Raw genomic sequence first — 23,142 nt, forward strand, 5'->3', positions numbered from 1 at the left:
CTGTAGTTATTCCCTTTGGTAGGCTGGACTGCAGAAGATTCCAGCTTTAAGATGGCCCCTGATTTCAGTGGGGATGATGCTATTGCATCGTAGCAGAGGCCAAGTAGAAGCACTTAACCAGTAAAGACAAGGTGGACACATCAACCGTAAAGGGCATCAGAGACGTTTCAGTCATCAAAACACTTTGGCCTGCAGAGATCTTTGGTGGTAGTTAACTGATCTATATAACAGGAAAACTCTATGTCTGGAAGCCAAATACTTGATTTGAGTCCTAACAGTGGAGAACGGCGGCCTCGCCCTCAGTTTCCAGGCTTAAGTCAGTTCACTGACTCAGAGCCCTGTGCTTGATGAATAGGAGCCTACATTCCCTCGAAGATCTTGTAAGACCTTGTAACACTGCTATAGGAGAACACCTTCAGCCAGGCGAGGTGGCTCACGCCTGTAATCCCAGCACACTGGGAGGCCAAGGCGGGTGGATCATGAAGTCAGGAGATTGAGACCATCCTGGCCAACATCGTGAAACCCTGTCTCTTCTAAAAATACAAAACTAGCCAGATGTGGTGGCATGTGCCTGTAGTCCCAGCTACTCAGAAGGCCGGGCAGGAGGATTGCTTGAACCCGGCAGGCAGAGTTTGCAGTGAGCGGAGATCGTGCCATGCACCACTGTACTCCAGCCTGGGTGACAGAGGAAGACTCCATTAAAAAAGAAAGAAAGAGAGAGAGAGAAAGAAAGAAACAACGAAAGAATGAAATAATGAAAGAAAGAAAACACCTTCATCTTCTTCTAAGCATTCTGGACAGACATAGTGGCTCACACCTGTAATCCCAGCATTTTGGGAGGCTGATGTGGGATGATCACTTGAACTCAGAAGTTCGAGACCAGCCTGCGCAAATAGCGAGGCCTCATCTTTACAAAAACAATAAACAAAAAATTAGCAGGTGTGATGGTGCGTGCCTGTAGTCCCAGCTACTTGAAAGGGCAAGGTGGGTGGAGAGCTTGACTCTAAGAGATCAAGGCTGCAGTGGGCTGAGATTGTACCACTGCACTCCAGCCTGGGCAATAGAACAAAACTCTGTCTCAAAAACAAAACAAAACAAAACAAAAAACACCAACAACTACAAAACACATCTTCTAAGCATGTTCTTTTTCTTATTTATTTCCCTCCCTCCCTCCCTCCCTCTTTCCCTTCTAAGCATTTTCTAAAGGAATCTACAGTCACTTACTAGAGTGACTGTGCCTTGCAAAAAAGAAAATACCCAGACCTTTTGAGGATTATTAGATACTCGTTCTGAATTGATGCCAATTCTGGGGATTCAAAATGAAATTTTAAGTAGGGTATACGGGAGCTGGCACAGTGGCTCACACACCTGTAATCCCAGTGACTCAGAAGGCTCAGGCAGGGGATCCCTTGAGGCCAGGAGTTTGGGACTAGCCTGAGCAACATGGCAAAACCCCCAGCTCTAAAACAATCTAAAAACAGCTCCAGTGATAGCACGAGCCTGTTGTCCCAGTTACTTGGGAGGCTGAGGTGAGAGGATCACTTGAGTCCAGGAGATCAAGGCTGCAGTGAGCTATGATCGCACGACTGCACTTCAGCCTGGGTGACAGAGTGAGATCCTGATCCTTAAAAAACCAAACAAATAAAGATATATGGTGGTCAAGTGATAGGTGGACTCTCAATTCCAGTCAGACTCACAACAGGCAGGCCCAGTTGGGCAGTTAACTCACCATATGGTTATTTCCCAGGTTCCTGAATGTGAAATTATAATAGACATATTTGGCAATGGCTCTGATCCATGGGATCGTGTGTGTGTGTGTGTGTGTGTGTGTGCGTGTGTGTCTGAGATGGAGTCTTGCTCTGTTGCCCAGGCTGAAGTACAGTGGCATGATCTTGGCTCACTGCACCCTCTGCCTCCCAGGTTCAAGCAATTCTCCTGCCTCGGTGTCCCAAGAAACTGGGATTACAGGCACTCAGCACCATGCCAGGGTAATTTTTGTAATTTTAATAGAAACAGGATTTCACCAGGCTGGTCTCAAACTCCTAACCTCATGATCTGCCTGCCTCAGCCTCCCAAAGTACTGGGATTACAGGTGTGAGCTACCAGAGCTGGCCTCCATGGGATCATTACGGTAGACAGAGCTAAATGGAAGCCTGTGGAACTTCTGCCCCTTCAAGATGGTAAATCAGAAAAAACACCACATTGCTGGGGAAAATGCTGAGATCAATGCTCCAATTAAAGACTTGAAAGAAGCAGGGGAGGGGTGGTGATAACTATCCTTTTCCATTTAATTTACCAGTGTGGCCTATGCAGAAGTCATGTGGATCTCAGGAAATGACTCTGGATGTTTATAAACAATCTGGTGGCAACTCTAAGTGCAACTGCTGTCCCAGATGTAGTCTGTTTACTGTAGTATATTTTACTGATCTATGAATCATCTAAAAGTTGTGTGTTTTTGAAGTTTATAAACATAGGGAGCTCTAAACTTACCTTTAAACATTGATTTCTAACTTAATTGCATTGTGATACAAGCATGCGGTCTTGCATGATAGTAGTTCTTTACAATTTGTTAAGACTTATGGCTGGGCACAGTGGCTCACGCCTGTAATCCCAGCATTCTGGGAGGCCGAGGCAGGCAGATCACCTGAGGTCAAGAGTTTGAGACGAGGCTAACCAACATGGAGAAGCCCCATCTCTACTAAAAATGCAAAATTAGCCAGGCGTAGTGGCGCATGCCTGTAATCCCAGCTACTCGGGAGGCTGAGGCAGTAGAATGGCTTGTACTTGGGAGGTAGAGGTTGCTGTGAGCTGAGATCGCACCATTGCACTCCAGGCTGGGCAATAGCAGTGAAATTCCATCTCAAAAAAAAAAAAAGCCTGGCATGGTGGTTTACACCTGTAATCCCAGCACTTTGGGAGGGTGAGGTGGGTAGATCACCTGAGGTCAGGAGTTCCAGACCAGCCTGGCCAACATGGCGAGACTCTGTCTTTATTAAAATTACAAAATTAGCTGGGTGAGGTGGCAGGAATCGCTTGAACCCAAGAGGTGGAGGTTGCAGTGAGCTGAGATTGCACCATTGCATGCCAGCTTGGGCTACAAGAGAGAAACTCCATTTTACACACACACATACACACACACACACACACATACACACACACACACACATACTTATTTTATGTCCTGTGTATGTAATCAGTTTTTGCTGTTTCTATAAATGTCTTACATGTACTTGACAGTAATATGAATTATCTAATTAATGTATGTTAGATTGCTAATTTATGGCATGCCAATATTTCTTAATAAATTTGTTTGGTTGATCTAAAAATTACTGAGAGATATGTACTAAGTTCTATGCTAAGATTGTATCCTTGGTGAATGGATACAATCCATTTTTTTTTTCCTAGCTAGGACTTCCATGTGATGGACAATAAACAGGAGATGGGCCAGGTGTTGTGGCTCACGCCTGTAGTCTCAACACTTTGGGAAGCCAAGGTGGGTGAATCACCTGAGGTCAGAAGTTTGAGACTAGCCTGGCCAACATGGTGAAACCCATCTCCACTATACAAAATACAAAATTTAGCCAGGCATGGTGGCGAGTGCCTGTAGTCCCAGCTACTCAGGAGGCTGAGGGGCCATACAAGCCCTAGACTCAGCCAGAGCAGGGCGGAGGACAGAGACAACAGAATGACCAGCTGCAGAGAGAAGCTACCCTCTCTGCTGAGACCTTCAGAGGCCTGTGGAGACATCTGAATGACCTGCCTGTGGAGAGGAGCCACTCTCTCCAAGGCCTCCTCTCTGCTGAGGGCAGCATATGACCATGGGCAGAAAGGAGCTACCCTCTCCAGGGCCTTCTTTGCCGAGAGCTGAGCACTCAACAGAACAATGTGTCTACAGAGAGGAGCTACCCACTGTTGGTCTCCTCTGAGCTGTTAAATAAATAAAGCTCCTCTTGATCTTCTTCACCCTTCACTAGTCTGTGTACCTGGTAGCAGGAACCCAGGCAAAGGATCCAAAGGCGCCACCAACCAAAAAGGTTTCCAGGAAGAAAATCGACACCCCAAATATGCTGTAACATCATGACATTTCTTTAGAGATGGGGTTTCACCACATTGGCCAGACTGGTCTCAAACTCCTGATCTTGTGATCTGCCCGCCTTGGCCTCCCAGAGTGCTGGGATTACAGGTGTGAGCCACTGCACCTGGCCCAACATCATGACATTTCACCTAATAGTCTTGAGTACTTGTCTTATGAAATTAAAGACATCTACTTAACCACTATGTTGTATCACTAAAAATAACAATAATTCCTTATACTATCTAATACAGTCTATGTTCACATTTCTCCAGTTGTCTAAAAGGTGTGTAAGGATTTGGGTAAATCTAAGCCAGAGCTGACTGTATACTGGTTATTAGTTCAAGTCACCTCCCATGTCAAAGGATGGATTAGTTGGGGGTTATGGTCTTTGAGGCCGGATACTTCCTCTAAGAACCATGAAGACCATATTCCCTTGTCTTCTAATTTCTATAGTAGCTGTTGAGAAGTTTGCCATCTGTCCATGAATTGTTGCTTTGTAGGAAACATGTTTGCTTTCTCATTTTTTAACCCAACCTCCATCTTTGAGTCCTTCAGTTTCTCTATGTGCCCAGGTGAGAATCTAGTGTATCTTGGGACTCATTTCCTGAAACTAAGAATTATTGTCCAATGTCAGTTCTGGAAGATGATGAGTCCTGATCTCTTCTTCTTATCTCCTTATCTCTTCTAAGAGCCTAGAATAGTGCCTGACACATATTAGGTGCTTCTAAACAGCTGAAACATTCTGTAAATATGCATTTTCTTCACTCATCCTCTTTCTGTTCTCTCCTGCTCAAACTTTTTCAGATACATATTGGAATATCTTATGCTATCCAACATGCCTCGTCATCTCTTTCACACACTTTTCATCTCTGTGTCTTTCTATGCTACATTTTAGATAATTTTGTCAGATTTATCTTCTAGTATCCATCTCTGTCCGCAGTGAGTTCTTTTCTTTTTTAAGGGGCAGGCAAGGTCTCACTCTGTAACGTAGGCTGGAGTGCAGTGGCACAATCACGGCTCATCACAGCCTTGAACTCCCATGCTCAAGCGACCCTCCCACCACAGCCTTCCAAGTAGCTGCAACTACAGGCACACACCAACACATCCAGCTAATTTTTAAATTTTTTGTAGAAACAAAGTCTTGCTACATTGCCCAGACTGGTCTCAAACTCCCAGGCTCAAGTGATCCTTCTGCCTTGGCCTTTCAAAGTACTGGGATTACAGGCTGGTATCCTTGGTGAATGGTTTATCTCTATTCTTTTTTTTTTCTACATAGGGCTTCCATGTGATGGACAATAAACAACAGATAGGCTGGGTACAGTGGCTCATGTCTGTAATTCCAGCACTTTGGGAGGCCAAGGTGAGTGGATCGCCTGAGGTCAGGAGTTTGAGACCAGCCTGGCCAACATGGTGAAACCCCGTCTCTACTAAAAATACAAAAATTAGCCAGGCATGGTGGTGGGTGCTTGTAATCCCAACTTCTCAGGAGGCTGAGGGTCTGTAAAAGCCCTAGACTCAGCCAGAGCAGGGCAGAGGGCAGAAGACAGAGAGACAACAGAATGACCAGCTGCAGAGAGGAGCTACCCTTTCTGCTGAGACCTTCAGAAGCCAGTGGAGATGTCTGAATGACCTGCTTCTCCCCAGGGCCTCCTGTCTGTTGAAGAGAGAAAGAGTGGCTAAACCACTGCATCTAGCCTCTCTGCTTCTTCTAATCATCTGCTTAATCCATTCACTGTTTATAATAATAATTTTGAAAACGATACCTAATTTTCCAATAGCATTTGTTTATTTCTCTTTTGATTCCTTGTTTTATGACTTCAATGACTTTTAACATACAGTCTGAATCTTGTAATTTCATTATCTGAAGTGCTTATGGGTCTAATCCTGTGTCGTTTGTAGTGTAAGCAACATCTAATTTATTGTGGATTATTTCTTTGTGAATTTTCTAGTTTTTAATTATAAGTTCATATTAATCTTGAGACAGACCTTCATAGACTATTATATGGATTCGATTAATTAATTCATATAAAGGTGTTAGGCCCGGGGGAAATAAAGTCACACTGGAAAGACTTTACGGGCATGGTGGCTCATGCCTGTAATTCCAGCCACTCAGGAGGCCGAATAGCAGGAGGATTACTTGAGGCCAGGAGTTTGAGACAAGCCCGGTCAACAAGCAAGACCCCATCTCTACATAAAAATAAAAATTAAAAAATTAGTCTAGTGTGGTGTCACATGCCTGTAGTCCCAGCTACTCAGGAAGCTGAAGTGGGAGGATTGCTTGAGCCCAAGAGGTCAAGGCTGCAGTGAGCCGTGATGGTGCCACTACACTCCAGCCTGGGCAACAGAGCAATATTCTGTCTCTACAAAAGAACAAAACCAAATGCTATCTCATATGCCAGGCACTTTACTCATATTATCTTTTCCCTTTGTAACAACTGCAAAGGGAGTGATAGTCCATTTCACAGGCAAAAGGATCATTAATTTACAGTTAATTGAGAAACCCCAGTTAAAACCCAGGTCTAAGCGATTGTAAATTTCACACTTTCAAATGCATCCCATTGTATCTCAGAATTATTATTGGGAAAAAACATCATTTGGATCTCATAAGTATTTTTTCTCAGTTTTAATTTTAAAGCAGATCAATTACCCCTATGTCTCACAAAATGTGTTAAATAATTAATGGAAAGGGGAAAACAATGCCTTTAAAGTAGAGAAAGGTTAGTTCTCTATTTTCTTTTATTTTTCCAATTTTGGATTTTGTTTATGTACAAAAAAAGGAATTAACAAGAAGCTTACTTATGAGAAACCCCTAGGGCTTCCAGAATTGAATAAAAATGTGTCTGAGTTTTGCATTCCAAATACAACAAAGCGAATCAGTGTAATTTTAGTCCCTTAATAAGGAGTTTGCAAATGTAGCCTCAACATAAACAGTTTTACACCAGCAAACCAAGAAACTTGAAAGCCCATTGGTGGCAATACATTTCAGTAGTCAATCCTCTGTTACCCAGGCCCAAACAGGCTGCCAGATGTGCCCACCCTCAATGTCAGGTTCTAGGCAGCCCTGCCTCCACCCGTGGAGCTTTCCCAAGGATCATCTTCCAGGGACCAGCCAGGGATGCTCAGGAATTGCAAACTGTTTTAAATATCATCAGCATAAATTGCATCTGGTATGTGGAGTTAGGGGATCCGATTTTAACAAGATAGATTCAATTTATTATTTTAAACATATGTTATGAATGTATTTAAGTACTACTTTGGGTCTCTTGATTTAATCAATTTTCCACAAAAAAGTGACCGCTTGTTCATTATTTGATATAAATTTAACATATGGTCTTCACATCTCAGATTTGGCTTTAAGCTACATTTTATTATATGAAATTAAAAACATTTTTTTGCGTCTTCATCTCACTCTGTCACCCAGGCTGAAGTGCAGTGGTATGAACACATTTCATGCAGCCTCAACTTCTTGGGCTCAAGGGATCCTCCTGCCTCAGCCTCCCAAGTAGCAGGGACTGCACCATCATGCTCAGCTATTTTTTAAATTATTATTATTTTTTGTAGAGATAAGGTTGCACCATGTTGTCTAGGCTGGTCTCAAACTCCTGGCCTCAAGTGATCTTCCCACTTCAGCCTCCCAAAGTGCTAAGATTAGAGGTATAAGCCACCATGCCAAGCCTTAAAAACATTTTTAATAACATTAAATAATTAAAATTACTCATTATCTTTGCCAATATATCCAAATGTGGGAAGATTATTTGTTCATCTATTTAGAAAAAAACAGATGATGCAAATAATTGCAGTCATTGGGAAATTAACTCCCTCAAACTAATTGGTCAGTTTTGCATTTTAGCTGTGAATTTATTTTTATATGACTCTGTGAGAAGCCCAGCCATCTTACAAAAAAAGTTGACGTTATAAAAGCATTTTTTTCTGAAACAGCCACTGTGTATGAACTTTGCAAAACAAATTAAGTGACTTTAATACTATGACAGCAATACAAGTAAAATATTTTTAAAATTCAGTGTTTACTTCACTTTTATGAATAATCACGTTTATTATTTTATGAAGAATAACTTTTGCTTCCTATTTAGTTAGCTTTCTCCAAACATAAGCTTTCTTTTTTTTTCTTTTTTCCTTTTTCAGTTTCCACATGCTACAGTGTGAACTTTTCCATATGAAAACGTTTTTTCCACACCTGCTATGATAAAACCTCTGGCTGCTGCATGAGAGTGTCCCTCCCAGATGCTTGTGGCCTGTGCAAGACTGGGTTGGATGCCCTCATGCTTGTCTGCACAAGCCAGTGCAAGGGTCTCTCTGAGCTCTGAAGGCAGGGTCAGGACTGTCACACATGCTTAGTTGCACTTAGCACTGCAGGGGCTCTCCAGGGGGCAGCACCTAATATATATTCACAAGTGTAGCCCACGGGCTCCTGACCAATGCTGGGTATTTCCTATCTTTCTAATTTTGATCTAACTGGTATAAAGTAGCTATCTTACCAACATGAGTTTTTCATTTCAATTATTGTATTTATCATTTCTAGCAGCTCTTTTTTCTAGGTTCCTTCAAAACTGCCATATCACTTTTCACTTTTTCTTCTTTCCTATTTCTTTGAAATAATAAAATTAGAGTTTTTGTAATACGTATCAGACAGTTGTAGTATTTAATTCAAGTTTTTATTTTTTGATACAGAGTCTCACTCTGTCATTCAGGCTGGAATGCAGTGGCACAATCTCGGCTCACTGCCAACCTTCACCTCCCAGATTCAAGTGAAGTGATTCTCCTGCCTCCTGAGTAGCTGGGATTACAGGCATGCACCATCACACTTGGCTAATTTTTTGTTGTTGTTGTTGGTATTCTTAGTAGAGAATGGGTTTCACAATGTTGGACAGGCTGGTCTTGAATTCCCAACCTCAGGTGATCTGCCTGCCTTGGCTTCCCAAAGTCCTGGGATTACAGACATAAGCCACCTCACCCAGCCAGATAGTTGTAACATTTAAAGTCTTTACATGAAGCTGCCACGAGACCGTAGAGCACCTTTACACAAATTAGAACAAGTGGCCTTTTTTCTTTTGGAGGCAGGATCTTGTTCTGTCTCCCAGGCTGGAATACAGTGGCGCAATCACAGCTCACTGCTGCCTCAACCTCCCTGGGCTCAAGCAATCCTCCTACCTCAGCCCTACAAGTAGCTGGCACACACCAGCATGCCTGGCTAATTTTTTTTAACTTTTCTTGTAGAGACAGGGTCTTACTATGTTGCATAGGCTGGTCTTGAACTCCTTGCTTCAAATGATCCTCTCACCTCAGCCTCCCAAAGTGCTGGCATTATAGGCATAAGCCACCACCTCTGCAAAAGTTATAATATTATTATGTCACAAAACCAGATCAGCTCTGCCAGGCAGAACTTTTCAGCATGGTGGTGGCACAAAAATGCACCCACACTCTCACCACTCATGCAGTCTCTGGGTCCTGGGACACATAGCTGTTGGTGGCCACATACTCTATGACATCCCTGCCCCCAGGTGTTAGATTTAGAGTCCTACAGCTACAGAAATTGGACTTCTAGGGCACTGACCTGAAGCCTAATTTCCTTGTGTCTCTAGTTATCTTTGACTATATGCTGGTCATTATATTTGAAACATTATTTGTGGGAATAATTTAAGGGCTAAGATGAAGGTGATTTCCTCTGTAGAGAATTTGTGTTTGCATCTGCTAGGAGCTTGGGAGCACTGTCAGTCTTGGGCTATCCAAAGTCAAGGCTTGGGAGTCCCCTGGATAATACAGGCAAAAAGAGCCAGGCTGTAATTCTGGCAGGTTGGTTCACTTCTAGTTCACTGGGGAAAAGGGTATGTCCTGATAGATTTCCCACCTAGGATGGCGCTGGGCTGTGAGACAGATTCTTTCATTGAAAGAGGCCATTGGGCTGGACGCAGTGGTTCTCAGCAATTTGGGAGGCCAAAGCAGAAGGATTGCTTGAGGCCAGGAGGTCAAGACTAGCCTGGGCAGCATAGTGAGACATTTTCTCTACAAAAAGAAAATAAAAGAAGAAAGAGAGAGAGAGGAAGAAAGAAAAAGGAAGGAAGGGAGGGAGGGAGGGAGGGAAAAACATATCAAAAGAAGCTCGACCCTCCACCCTCCCCTGGTGGGCAAAGTACCCTGGAGAGAGAACAGCCTCTGGACTCCTCTCTCCTTTGGTTCCTGTTTCCTACAGAGTGATGCTGTTTCACCTTGTCAGTTATTTGCAGAAGATGTTTTCGGTATTTTTTTTTTTTTTGAGATGGAGTCTTGTTCTGTTGCCCAGACTGGAGTGCAGTGATGCGATCTTGGCTCACAGCAACCTCTGCCTCCCGGGTTCAAGCAATTCTCCTGTCTCAGCCTCCCAAGTAGCTGGGATTGCAGGTGCCCACCACAATGCTTGGCTGATTTTTGTATTTTTAGTAGAGACAGAGTTTCATCATGTTGTCCAGGCTGGTCTCGAACTCCTGACCTCATGTGATCTGCCCACCTTGGTTTCCCAAAGTACTGGGATTACTGGTGTGAGCCACCATGCCTGGCCTGTTTTCAGTATTTTATTCAACTTATTTAGTTGTTTTTAGCTGGAGGGTTGCTTGAGAGAGTTATATTCCCATTACCAGAAAAAGAAAGTCCTGTTGTTTTAATTTAATTTATTTGATTAGTGGTAAATCCTAGCGTCTTTTCTTATATTGGTTCAAACTTCCTCTTCAGTGAAATGCCTACTCATTCCCTGTGACCTTTACTCTTATAGTCTCCTGGCTTTCTCTTGTTGATTTGTGGATGTTCCTTAAATACTCTAGATACTAATTCCGTGTTAATTTTACATGTTATATCTTTTCCTAGTTTATTATCCATCCAATACTTTTATGATGTCTTTTACTTGATAGAAATCCTTAATTGTGACACAGGCAAGTTCAACATATTATTCTCCTCTAGAAGGTTTGCAATTTGTTGACGTCTTCCTTGTTAATTGTCATTCAAACAAAGCCAGTTTTTCCAGCGTCATTCGACCTGAATAAAGTAGAGGGATACTGGTCTCCCTCTTTTGTTCACTGAGCCTGTATTCTCAGTCTAAGTCTGCAGAGTTGGTGACCTTATCACACGGCTGCTTCATTCATTAGCTTGCAATAAAAACCGTAAGTTTCTCACATGTATTGCTGTTAAATCATTCTACCCCCTCATCATGTGCTTATGAAGCTAAGTTTTAGACAGAAAGGCAGAATACAGATCTCTATTATTCTTCATTTTCGTTCAGTCCACCATTCCAGGCTGCAAAGTTATTTTTGGACCCTGATTTTGTCATCCAGTACTTTGGCTGCCCCAGTTTTTTGCCACCTGAAACTTTGATAAATATGTCATCCATTTCCATGTCCAAGTAGCTGAGAGAATGCTGAACACGAGAGGACTAGGGCCAGAGCCCTGGACCATGCCCTCAGAGTCCTCTTTCAGGCAGATATTGATGAATTAATGACAGCATTCCTCCAAAATTTATTGAGAAGAATCTAAGTGGCTGGCCCTAGGCTAAATGCTGGAAATACAAAGGTGGTGAATGAAAGAATTCTCCACTCTCGAAGGGTTCATATTCTAATGGAGAAGACAGAGGTAATTATATATATGATATAGACCCGGTATAGTAGCACGCACCTGTAATCCCAGCTACTTGGGAGGCTGAGGCAGAAGAATCACTTGAACCCGGGAGGTAGAGGTTGCATTGAGCCGAGATCGTGCCACTGCACTCCAGCCTGGGTGACAGAACAACTCTCTGTCACTCCCACAAAAAAAATTATATATAAGATATAAATCACAACACATACTTGTGAGTGCTTTTGTTTACAAACCACTCTTTTATAGATTATATCTCTTTTTTTTTTAGATGAAGTCTTACTTTGTCACCCAGGCTAGAGTACAATGGCACGATCTCAGCTCACTGCAGCCTCTACCTCCCAGGTTCTGGCAATTCTCCCCCCTCAGCCTCCCAAGTAACTGAGACTACAAATGTGTGCCACCATGCCTGGCTAATTTGTTGTGATTTTAGTAGAGATGGGGTTTCATCATATTGGCCAGGCTGTCGCAAACTCCTAACCTCAAGTGATCCGCTTGCCTGGCCTTCCAAAGTGCTGAGATTACAGACGTTAGCCACCACCCCTGGCCGGATTATCTCTTTTGAGTCCTCTTTAGGACAGGCAGGAATAAAGTCACTTAGCCACACCCACATTTCCACATTCTTCTTAGGGTTATTACTAGGAAATGAATCGAACGCTTTGCTGAAATTTGGGTGCACCATGTCTCTAGTACTAGCAGAAGTATTTCAAATGTGAAGGAGATCAGTCCAGTGTGAATTGCTCTGGTGTGAATGCAGGAGCTCCCTTTTATAACTGCATATTATTTGTTCATCATTTATCGCCAGATTCCTTCCTCAAAGGTCTCCAACGCAAATTATCTCACTCTTCAGGACCAGGATGGTCAAGAAGATGCTCTTAGGGTCCTGTTTATCCAAGGTGGCTGTTTACCCTTTCTACCCAGAAATTCAGGGGAGCCTGGTAAAGCCCTCTTCTAGGTCCCAGGACTGACTTCCCCCAGTGGGAGGTAAAAAGCAGAAGGCAGTGTTCCTCCAACTGGGGAGTCCTGTCCCATAAATGAATTATGAAATGAACTTAGTAGGCCGTGACAAGCACGTCTTTCTAAAAAATAGAATGAATAGAATAGAAAATATTAGCAAGCTCTGTAATGTTAAATTAAATTTGGTCTACAGCTGCCTACAAGTAGCAAAGTGCAACTTAACTTAGTGTGTAAACAAACTGTAACCTAACTTCTTCTAACAAATAGCTGTCTCGGCCAATCCCAGCAGCTAAGCTTCAGTCAGTCACAGGCTGCCAACTGAATAGATCACGTCTGCGTAGGGCAAACACCAATCTGTAACCAATCAATCTGTTTCTGTATGTCACTTCCTTTTCTGTCTATAAATACTGCCTGTCCATTGCGGGGTAGAGTTCTGTGAACCTTTCCTATTTCTAAGTGCTTCTCAGTTCATGAATTTTTTTTTGAGACAGGGTCTCACTTTCGCCCAGGCTGTGTGCAATGGTATGATCATAGCTCACTGTAGCCTGGAACTCATGGGCTCAAGTGACCCTCCTGCCTCAGCCTCCCAAGTAGCTGAGATCACAGGCATGCACTGCCATGCTGGTGTGCCTAATTTTTTTTTTGGAAACAGGGTTTCACTATATTGCCCAGATTGGTCTCAAACTCCTGGGTTCAAGTGATCCTCCCAGCTCAGCCTCCCAAAGTGTTGGATTGCAGGCATTAGCCACCACACCCAATATGAATCATTATTTGTTCAAATAAACTTGGCTAAATTTTATCAACAAGGTTCTTCTTTTAATAATAAGTAGTAAGGGTGCATACATTTTATTTTATTTTTGGAAAAAAATGTAGGTTATTTATTTTAAGCATATAAACATGACCCTTTCTTAAAAGGTGCTACAGTAATAGTAATCTATTTTTTATGTGGAAAGTGTTTGTGAATATAGAACAAATTTATGCAAAATAAGATGTAAATTATTCTTCTAGATGTAAAGGGATGAATATTTTTAAAAGTACACAGTTATGACATACTACCCACTCTATCAAGCAGACCTAGAGGGATTCTGGAAGGCAGAGCTTTCAGCAACCCAAAAAAATTAGTCAGTATTATTACACAGAATTAGAAATTGCTGTGATTTTTTATTCCATTTGACATCTTGATTAGAATGAAACTAGTAAGAATGAAGCTTTACAAACGTTGCAATATTACTGTATCATTGTGACATGGCTTTACGTTGATTACATGTAGAGAACGAAATCACATTAGAATTAAGGCAATAACAATATGTGCAAACCAAGCACATTACCCTGATATGGTCCCTGATAGAAAGCTCTTTTGGTTAGCTGAGGTTGATATTGCTGCATGCAGGTCATTGCTCTGAAGGAGAAGCTATGAATAGCTTCATTTATGAAAAGCTCTGGCCCACAATAGCCAGAAGAAGTGTCCGGTAATCTCCACTCGTGTCACCTGCAATCATTGTGCCCAGGGTCTTCTGATACATCTGAGGGAACATTTGTTTTATTTGTACAAGATCAATCTCACCTCGAGTGACCACAGTCCTGACCAGGGTGGAGTCATCTGTGCCAGCACCTTTCATAGTGTAGTAGAGCCTCTCAGCAAAGAAGGCAGGGCGGTTCAGGGCACGCTGCAAGATGGTCTTCAAACCACTTTCCACATATCTGGAAAACTCAAGGCTCACACTGCTTAACAAATCTTGATTAGCCATCCTGGAATAAGCCTCCATGGTAGCTCTCAGCTCTCACCTTAAAGCTTCTCGTGGCAAGGATCATGTTAAAGCAAGATTCATCGGTCCCTAGTCTCCCCTCGCTAGCTTGATAGAGACGCTGAGCATCTTCCTGAGCCATTTGGTGGTTTACACTCTGGTTTTCATCATGATTTCCCTGGCACATGGACATAAGTAAGCGATCAAAATGTCCTGATGTATCTGACCTAATGTCCTTTTCAAGGTCCCGTCCAAATTCTGACTGATAACATCTGACAGTTTCTCGGATTTCCTGATTTGTTCGGGTGCACAAAATTTCAATCAATACACGTTCCTGAGTTCCTGCTCCCTGTATCGCTTTCCGTAAGCTCCAGGCATCGTAATACGTAAGAGGCATGAATAGGGCCAGGATCAGTTCTTCCATATTTCCACTTAACTCTGATTTGAGATCTTTGATTAAATCCTTGCCATATGAGGTCTTAAATGCTGCTTTAATTTTTTGCCTCCGATTATTGGAACGGTTGGCCACTACATCCACAATTGCCTGTTCGTCTGTCCCAAAACCCTTCATTGCCTTACGGAGAATTTCTGCATCTCTCATAGCATTGAAGTGGGCAGCTGGTTGGATAGTTCCTTGAGTGCCCTGAGTCATTGCAGCAGGCTGACTAGGGTAAGTAGGCTGTCCTCCAGGATACTGAGAAGGCATCTGTTCTCCAGGAAAGCCACCAGGCAGTGGGACCTGTGCTGGACCACCTCCATAAGACTGTGAAGGTGGCTGTGGATAGCCAGAAAAGCCTGCTCCACCTGGTGGAACTCCAAATCCATGGCCTGGAGGAACTCCAGGATAGGATGGAGCTCCCCCTGGCTGTGGGGCACCAGGATAGCCTCCAGGGGCTGGATAACCTCCAGGCGCAGGGTAGCCTCCAGCTCCTGGATAGCCACCACTTGGCACTTGTGGGTAGGCACCTCCCCCCATTGGAGGAAAGCCACAAGGATAAGGATACTGACCAGAAGGGGGAAAAGATGACCCCTGACCTGCAGGAGGATACCCAGGGAAAGGTAGGTAGCCTGTTGGGGGATAGCCTGGGTATGACATTCTGACCCGGGCAGCAGCATCACAGCCAAACCTGGTCGTCTGCCGGGTACATACGTTTAAAAATTTTCCCTTTCAGTTATCAATTATATGTATGTGTGCTGGCTTAGAATCTAAAATATCTTTTTTTTTTTTTGAGACAGAGTCTCACTCTGTCACCCAGGCTGGAGTGCAGTGGTAAATCTTGGCTCACTGCAACCTCTACATCCCAGGTTCAAGCGAGTCTCCTGCCTCAGCCTCCCGAGTAGCTGGGATTACAGGCATTTGCCACCCACTCAATTCATTTCTGCATTTTTTATTGCATTTTAGGTTTTGGGGTACATGTGAAGAACATGCAAGATTGTTGCACAGGTACACACATGGCAGTGTGATTTTCTGTCTTCCTCCCCATCACCTATATCTGGCATTTCTCCCCATGCTATCTCTCCCCAACTCCCCACCCCCCACTGTCCCTCCCCTATTTCCCCCCAACAGACCCCAGTGTGTGCAGCTCCCCTCCCTGTGTCCATGTGTTCTCACTGTTCAACACCCACCTATGAGTGAGAACATGTGGTATTTGATTTTCTGTTCTTGTGTCAGTTTGCTGAGAATGACGGTTTCCAGTTCATCCATGTCCCTACAAAGGACACGAACTCATCGTTTTTGATGGCTGCATAGTATTCCATGGTGTATATGTGCCACATTTTCCCTGTCCAGTCTATCATCGATGGGCATTTGGGTTGGTTCCAGGTCTTTGCTATTGTAAACTGTGCTGCAATGACCATTCATGTGTATGTGTCCTTATAGTAGAACGATTTATACTCCTTTGGATATATACCCAGCATTTTTGTATTTTTAGGAGAGACAAGGTTTTGCCATATTGGCCAGGCTGGTCTCGAACTCATGACTTCAGGTGATCCGCCTGCCTCTGCCTCCCAAAATGCTGGAATTACAGGCATGAGCCACCAGGCCTGGTCTAAAATATATTTCTTACTGTGGGTCCTAATCAAAAAAGCTTACAAGCAGGTTGGGCATGGTGGCTTACACCTGTAATCCCAGCACTTTGGGAGGCTGAGGCAGGTGGATTACCTGAGGTCAGACTTCAAGACCAGCCTAACCAACATGGTGAAACCCCTTCTCAAATAAATACAAAAAATTAGCCAGGAGTGGTGGCACATGCCTGTAATCCCAGCTACTTGGGACGCTGAGGCAGGAGAATTGCTTGAACCCAGGAGATGGAGGTTGCAGTAAACCGAGATTGCACCATTGCACCACAGCCTGGCTAACAGGAGCAAAACTCTGTCTCAAAAACAAACAAGGTTTGAAAGCAACTGACATAGTGACTAAATTTGTACCCTTTTGAGTCAGCTGGAACTGGGCTCAGCTATGTGGCTTTGGGCAAATAACTTAACTTCTCCAAGAGAATTTCCTCACCAATAAAGCAAGATTGTAATATCCATCTCCTTAGATTGTTATATGAAGATTAAATAAGTGCAAATTGCTTAGTGGAGCACCGGGAATGTAATGTGTTCAGAAGATGTGGTGATTATTTTCTAGCTTTAAAGATATGCACACATGGCCTTGTTTCTTTCTCATTCCCAGCTCTATTAATTTCACTTCCTACTTTCTATTTTCAGCCATTTGGAGAAGTAAGTCTGCGGCTCTCTAGCAATCCTGGATTTTATGGATATTATCTCCCCCATCTCAGAGGGTTTCAAGGCCCATAAACCTGCTCCTCCCACAGCTTGCGGTTCCGGGGGTGGATGAACTGCTCTGTGTCCCAGCCTACTCTCCGCTGTTGAGGATCGGTGTCCCGGGATCTTTGGTTACGGAGGGTACAGGTGAGGGTTTTGTTTTTAAACTGGGCTTTCTCCTTCCTTTTCCTCTGAGGAAAGGAAACCTTTTTCCTGCCTGTCTGCCCAACATTGCAAGCTCTTCCTCACTTTCCCTCACAGGTCTGCACTCTCCTGCTGAGCCCAGCACATTTCCTTTCCTTCTTCCCTGTGCCCGTTCCTTGGCCACAGGGTTGAGGTATGCTCATGCCCCTGCCCCTCCCTTCCCTCCACCTCCATTCTGGCATGTTGGCCTCACTGTTCTCAGACTGGGGTGCTAGGGCAATTTGCTCTTTGTTTGCGGGGGGCTGTCCAGCTGTAACCCCTTCCCTGGGCTGGGCTGCTCCAAACTTGGGCTCCAGCCAAGGTCCAGGAAGGAGAGGGGGTTAGGGGATGGAGACTGTGGACCCCACCTACTCCTGGGAATGGGCACCTGGATGGCAGCTTTATGGCCATGTGAAAGCAGAGCAGACATCACTCATTCCATCCTCATTCATTCACTCACTCACAACAAGTGATGCAGATACCCAAGATGACTAAGAAATGGCCCCTGCTTCAAAAAGCTCAGTCCAGTCCCATGATGCCCTTGAGCACACCCCCTCAAAAAAGTTGTATCAAGCGGTGGGTAGGGGGAAGTGACCTCTAAGAAGGATATAACCGTGGAAATTACCTATCTTAACGATACATGTAAATTCAACTTTGTAAAAGAGTTTTATAGAGTGGGAAAAAGAATCAGAATCAAGTAAATTTGAGGGATGAAGCCAAGCGTGCTTCTAGAAAAGTCTGTTTGCATTTCAAAGGTTTCTCTCCTTTCCACAGTGGCTCGCTCATACCTATAATCTCAGCAATTTGGGAGGTCAAGGCGGGGAGGGTGACTTGAGTTCAGGAGTTCAACACCAGCCTGGGCAACATAGGGAGACTTTATCTCCATAAAAAAGTTCAAAAATCAGCCAGGTATGGTGGCATGTGCTTGCAGTCTATTAGGGAGGCTGAGGTGAGAGAATCACTTCAGCCCAGGAGTTCAAGTTTGCAGTGAGCTATGATGGTGTCACTGCACTCCAGCCTAGGTAACAAAATGAGACCCTGTCTCTAAAAAAAAAATCAAGTTTAAATTTAAAAATAGGAGATTCTCTTCTTTTAAATAGTGTAGAAACCGAAACCATTCTTGTTTTTCTTTTCTGGTTACCTCTTTAGTGTCCTGTGTTGGGAGGGCAGCAGGGTGCTGGAGCTCACTTCTAGGCCACACTGACCATAACATTAAACCATGAGATGCCCACTGCTCACAGCTATGGTTATTTCCAGGACGCCACTTCCGGAAACAAGGCCTCAAGTGACTGGCTGTGGGGCATTCTTCTCCCTTCGAAAGTGTCAGATAAATATCACTTAGAAAAAACTCTGTGGGCTGGGCGAAGTGGCTCACGCCTCTAATCCCAGCTCTTTGGGAGGGCAAGGTAGGTGGATCACCTAAGTTCGGGAGTTCAAGAACAGTGTGACCAGCATGGAAAAACCCCGACTCTACTAAAGATACAAAATTAGCCAGGCATGGTGACATATGCCTGTAACCCCAGCTACTCAGGAGGCTGAGGCAGGAGAATTGCTTGAACCCGGGAGGCAGAGTTTGCAGTGAGCCAAGATGGTGCTAAGCCAAGATCACACCATTGCACTCCAGCCTGGGTAACAAGAGCGAAACTCCATCTCAAAAAAAATTTTTTTTTGCAATTGGTAAAACAGTAAGGAATGAAACAGACACTTCTCAAATACTCCAAGATTATACATGCTTTTCAGCGTGTGTAATCCAATAAAGCTACCGGAACTAGGCTTTAATATTCAAAAAAGACTATTCAGTTAGATAGGAACTATTTGCCTACAAATATTGGCCAAAAATAGGTTAAAAATTGTTTTAAATCTGTGCTTTACAAAACATGTGGACTTTTAGAAAACATGTCAAGCAAATTTCAAAAGAAATATAGACATTATGGGAAGGTCGTTGAGCAGAGCCCTAATCCTGAAAACATAACTACCAAAGATACTAGTTGTCACTTGTAACCAAAAGAAAAAAAAAAGATATTAGTAGCTAATAATTAGCAGACAATGCCCATATATATAACATTTTTTATGCCTATATATATATATATATATATATTTTTTTTTTTTTTTTTTTTGAGACAAAGACTCACTCAGGCTAGATGTGATCCAGGCTTATGGCAGCCTTGACCTCCTGGGCTCAGCTGATCTCCCACCTCAACCACCCAAATAGCTGGGACCAGAGGCACGAACCACCATGCCCAGCTAATTTTCTTATTTTCTATAGAGACAGGATTTTGCCATGTTGCCCAGGCTGCTCTCGAACTCCTGGGCTCAAGGGATCTACCCGCTTTGGCTTCCCAAAGTGCTGGGATTACAGGCATGAGCCACACACCTGGCCATATTTTCCATATTGTATTTACTTTTATTCTGAAACAAAATATGTTTATTTAAGAAAGGCCATCTAGCCTGGCCAAAGTGATAAACCCCGTCTCTGCTAAAAATACAAAAATTAGCCAAACATGGTTGTGTGCACCTGTAGTCCCAGCTATTTGGGAGGCTGAGGTGGGAGAATTGCTTGAGCCCAGGAAACGCAGGTTGCAATGAGCTGAGTTGGCACCACTGCCTGGGAGACAGAGCAAGACTGTCAAAAAAAAAAAAAAAAGCCGAACTAGAGAGGTACAGGACGTAGAAAGTGGGCCTCTCCGGTAATTCTATCTCTGAAAACAAACCTCAGAAACAGCCGAGGCCTAGCCCATCCTCTATAGAACGCTGGTGCAGAAACCCTCTTCCAGGTGTGTATGTAACACGGGCAGACTGTGTGCTTCCATCAGATGGTTTTGAATACATCTTTCTCGTGGGAGGACAGGATGGAATGGGGTGGACAGGCCTATGCAGCACACTGCCAGCCCCCCAGCATTTCTTCAGCTGGAGTCCCCTGAAAAAGAGAAGGGACAATGAAGAGGAAGAGCTGGGAGGTGGCAAGTGATTGCGGTGTCGACAATAGAGGAGGCCCTTGTGGCAAATTTATCAGCAGAGGCAATCGGGAGGCAGGGCAGCACTCACTCATCCTCCTTGACTCCAAGTGAACATCCGAAAGTCAGCCCCTCTCCATTCCCCATAATGTTAAGGGCCATGGGGAGGGCAGGGCAGGGCCAGCTGCTGACAGCTCCTGCAGGCGGACAGCATCAGCCATGCTTCTAGCACAGGGGAAGAGAGGGATGTCAGACAGCAACCACTCAGAGGAAAGCCCTCTCCCAGGGAGCCAGGCCTGTGATGCAGATGACATTGATTATTTCTTCCTACCCCTCCCCTCCAATTCACCCAGTGTCAGCCATGCATTAGGCAGAGAGGCTGGGCCAGTCCCTGTCATGGCAGAGCTGCCCCCCTAGGGCGATGATGGACACTGAACAGGTGAGATGGAGGAACAGGGGACCCAACTCATTTAGGGAGGTGTGTTCAAGGAAAGCCTTTTTGCAAGCCATATGTAAACTAAGTTCCACATACATCCCCCTTCCCCTGACCAACATCTTCCCAAAGGCAGTAACTTCATCCTGGCATCACCTGGAAACTTGGTCTATTCTGGCCAAAGCCTCCTTCCTAAGGCTTTCCTTTTAGTTCTCTTTTGTTCAAGACTGAGTTTACAGCTCACTGTTCCCAAAGCACACCACCTATCTGTATGCCTGTTTAAGAAGCCCTATACAAAACAGCAAGTGTGGGCTTTTGCCATGGGGGCATCTGGACTGTGGCTTTGATGCCCAGCCTAATGTGGATGCCCCACATTCAGCTGGAAGACTGCCTCTCCTTTCCCCCTGGAAGCCTGGGGCAGGAGTTGGGTTTAGCTACAGGAGGACAAGTTCCCTGTGGAAAAAGTGGGGGTGGTTTTAGGCAGGACACACTGTTTTCTGGAGAGCCACCTCAGCACTGCAGGTAACCCAGTTTCTGCGAGTCCCCAGTGCAGCCTTAAGGAACAGGCAGCTGTGCCATAGGTTTGAGTGTGCAGCAGCCAGCAGCCCTGCTGCTAGACATGGAGAATGCGGGGAGCAGAGGGTAGCTTGGGCCATTGCAAGTTTGTTCTTCTCTACTTCCTGTCCTGTGGCCTTGGCGATGCTATCCCCATCCTAGTCCCAGCCAAGCTCGTATGGCCTTTAAGCACCTACAGACCCAGAAGCAAGACACCCACTGCAATTGCTAATTCCAGAAAGGCCGTTACAAAAGCTGTGTAACAGAAGTACTGCAGTACAAGTCTCCTCCCTCCTCCACTTTCTGCCTTCCGAGCAAGGGTGTGTGCGTGGACTTGCAGGGGCAGGGGCAGGGGCCAGGAGGCTGCTAGAGCTGGGTAGGATTGGATTCTGCCTTCTACCAGGCAGCCTCACCCTCTAGCTCTAGACAGGCTTGCTGTCTGCACCCCACCACCCCCATTCTCTCCAGAGTCCACGCCACATTTCTTGCACTGACACCACCTCTAGTGAGGTGTAATCCCAAAGTACTGGGATTACAGGCATGAGCCACTGTGCCCGGCTCGTGAAAAAAGTATTTTCGGAAGAGGAATACAAGCAGGCTGTGGAGCAATCACTTGCTAGAGAAATTTCCAAGACTAAAAAGAAGCCAAGTGCTAATATCCAAGACAATGAAAAAAAAGGCCTCAAGGGCATTTCAGAAATCATTAGAGCAGCCCCTCCCATCACAGACCCAGAGGCCTAGGAGGAAAGACTTGTTACCTGGGCCAGGCCCAGGGTCCTGCTGCCCTGCCCAGCTTTGAGACAGAGCTGCCCACATCCCAGCTGCTCCATGTCCAGCTACGGCTCAAAGGGCACCAGATATGGCTTGGGCTGCCATTCTGGAGTGTGCAACCCGTAAGCCTTGGCAGCTCCCATGTGGCGTTAAGTCTGCATGTGCACAGACTGCGCATGAAGAAGGCTTGACAGCTTTCCCTAGATTTCAGAGAATGTATGAGAAAGGCTGGGTGCCCAAGGCAGAAGAAGCCTGCCACAGGGGAGGAGAGATGTGGAATTGGAATCCCCACACAGAGTCCCCATCAGGGCACTGCCTAGTGGAGCTGTGGGAAGGGGACTGCCATGCTCCAGACCTCAGAACGGTAGAGCCATGGGCAGCTTGCCTCCTGAGCCTGGAAAAGCTGCAGGCACTCAACTTCAACCAAGAGCACCCCCAGGGGCTGCACCCTGCAAAGCCACAAGGCCAGAGCTCCCCAGTGGAACAGGGAGTCAAAGGAGATTATTTCAAAACTTTAAGATTTAATGACTGCCCTGCTGGATTTAGGACTTGTGTGGGGTCTCCTGCCGCTTTCTTTTGGCAAATTTCTCTCTTTAAAAATGAGAGTGTTTATTTGATGCCTGTACTACCACCGTATCTGGGAAGTAAGTAACTTGTCTTTCATTTCACAGGCTCAGAGGTGGAAGAAATTCATCTCTGGGTGAGACTTTGGACTTGGGACTTTTGACTGATTGATAGTGAAACAAGTTAAGACTTTTGGGGACTATTGGGAAGGGATGATTGTATTTTGCAGTGTGAGAAGGATATGAGATTTGGAGGGTCATGGGGCAATATGACATGGTTTGGATATTTGTCCCCTCCAGCTCTCATGTTGAAATATAATCCCAAGTGTTGGAAGTGGGGACTGGTGGGAGGTGCTTGGGTCATGAGGGTGATCCCTTATGAATAGCTTGGTGCCCTCCTTGCAGTGACGAGAGAGTTCTTGCTCTGAGTTCATGTGAGATCGGGCCGGGCGCGGTGGCTCACGCCTGTAATCCCAGCACTTTGGGAAGCCGAGGCGGGTGGATCACGAGGTCAAGAGATCGAGAC

At 44.8% G+C, this 23,142-nt stretch overlaps 1 long non-coding RNA gene and 1 pseudogene across 1 annotated transcript in view; one reads left to right on the forward strand and one right to left on the reverse strand.

The window, feature by feature from the left end:
* Positions 1-13,532: 13,532 nt before the first annotated feature.
* Positions 13,533-15,531, reverse strand: LOC103792392 (annexin A7 pseudogene; annotated as a pseudogene).
* Positions 15,532-17,098: 1,567 nt separating this feature from the next.
* The window catches only part of LOC128931744 (uncharacterized), a 33,721-nt gene continuing 27,677 nt past the window's right edge, over positions 17,099-23,142 (forward strand). Inside the window, exons 1-2 of the long non-coding RNA XR_013534154.1 lie at positions 17,099-17,304; positions 22,725-22,799. This is a non-coding gene — a long non-coding RNA (uncharacterized LOC128931744). The remainder of the gene's footprint in view (positions 17,305-22,724; positions 22,800-23,142) is intronic.

The sequence above is a fragment of the Callithrix jacchus genome, chromosome 4 (assembly GCF_049354715.1).
Source record: "Callithrix jacchus isolate 240 chromosome 4, calJac240_pri, whole genome shotgun sequence".
Lineage (NCBI taxonomy): Eukaryota > Metazoa > Chordata > Mammalia > Primates > Cebidae > Callithrix > Callithrix jacchus.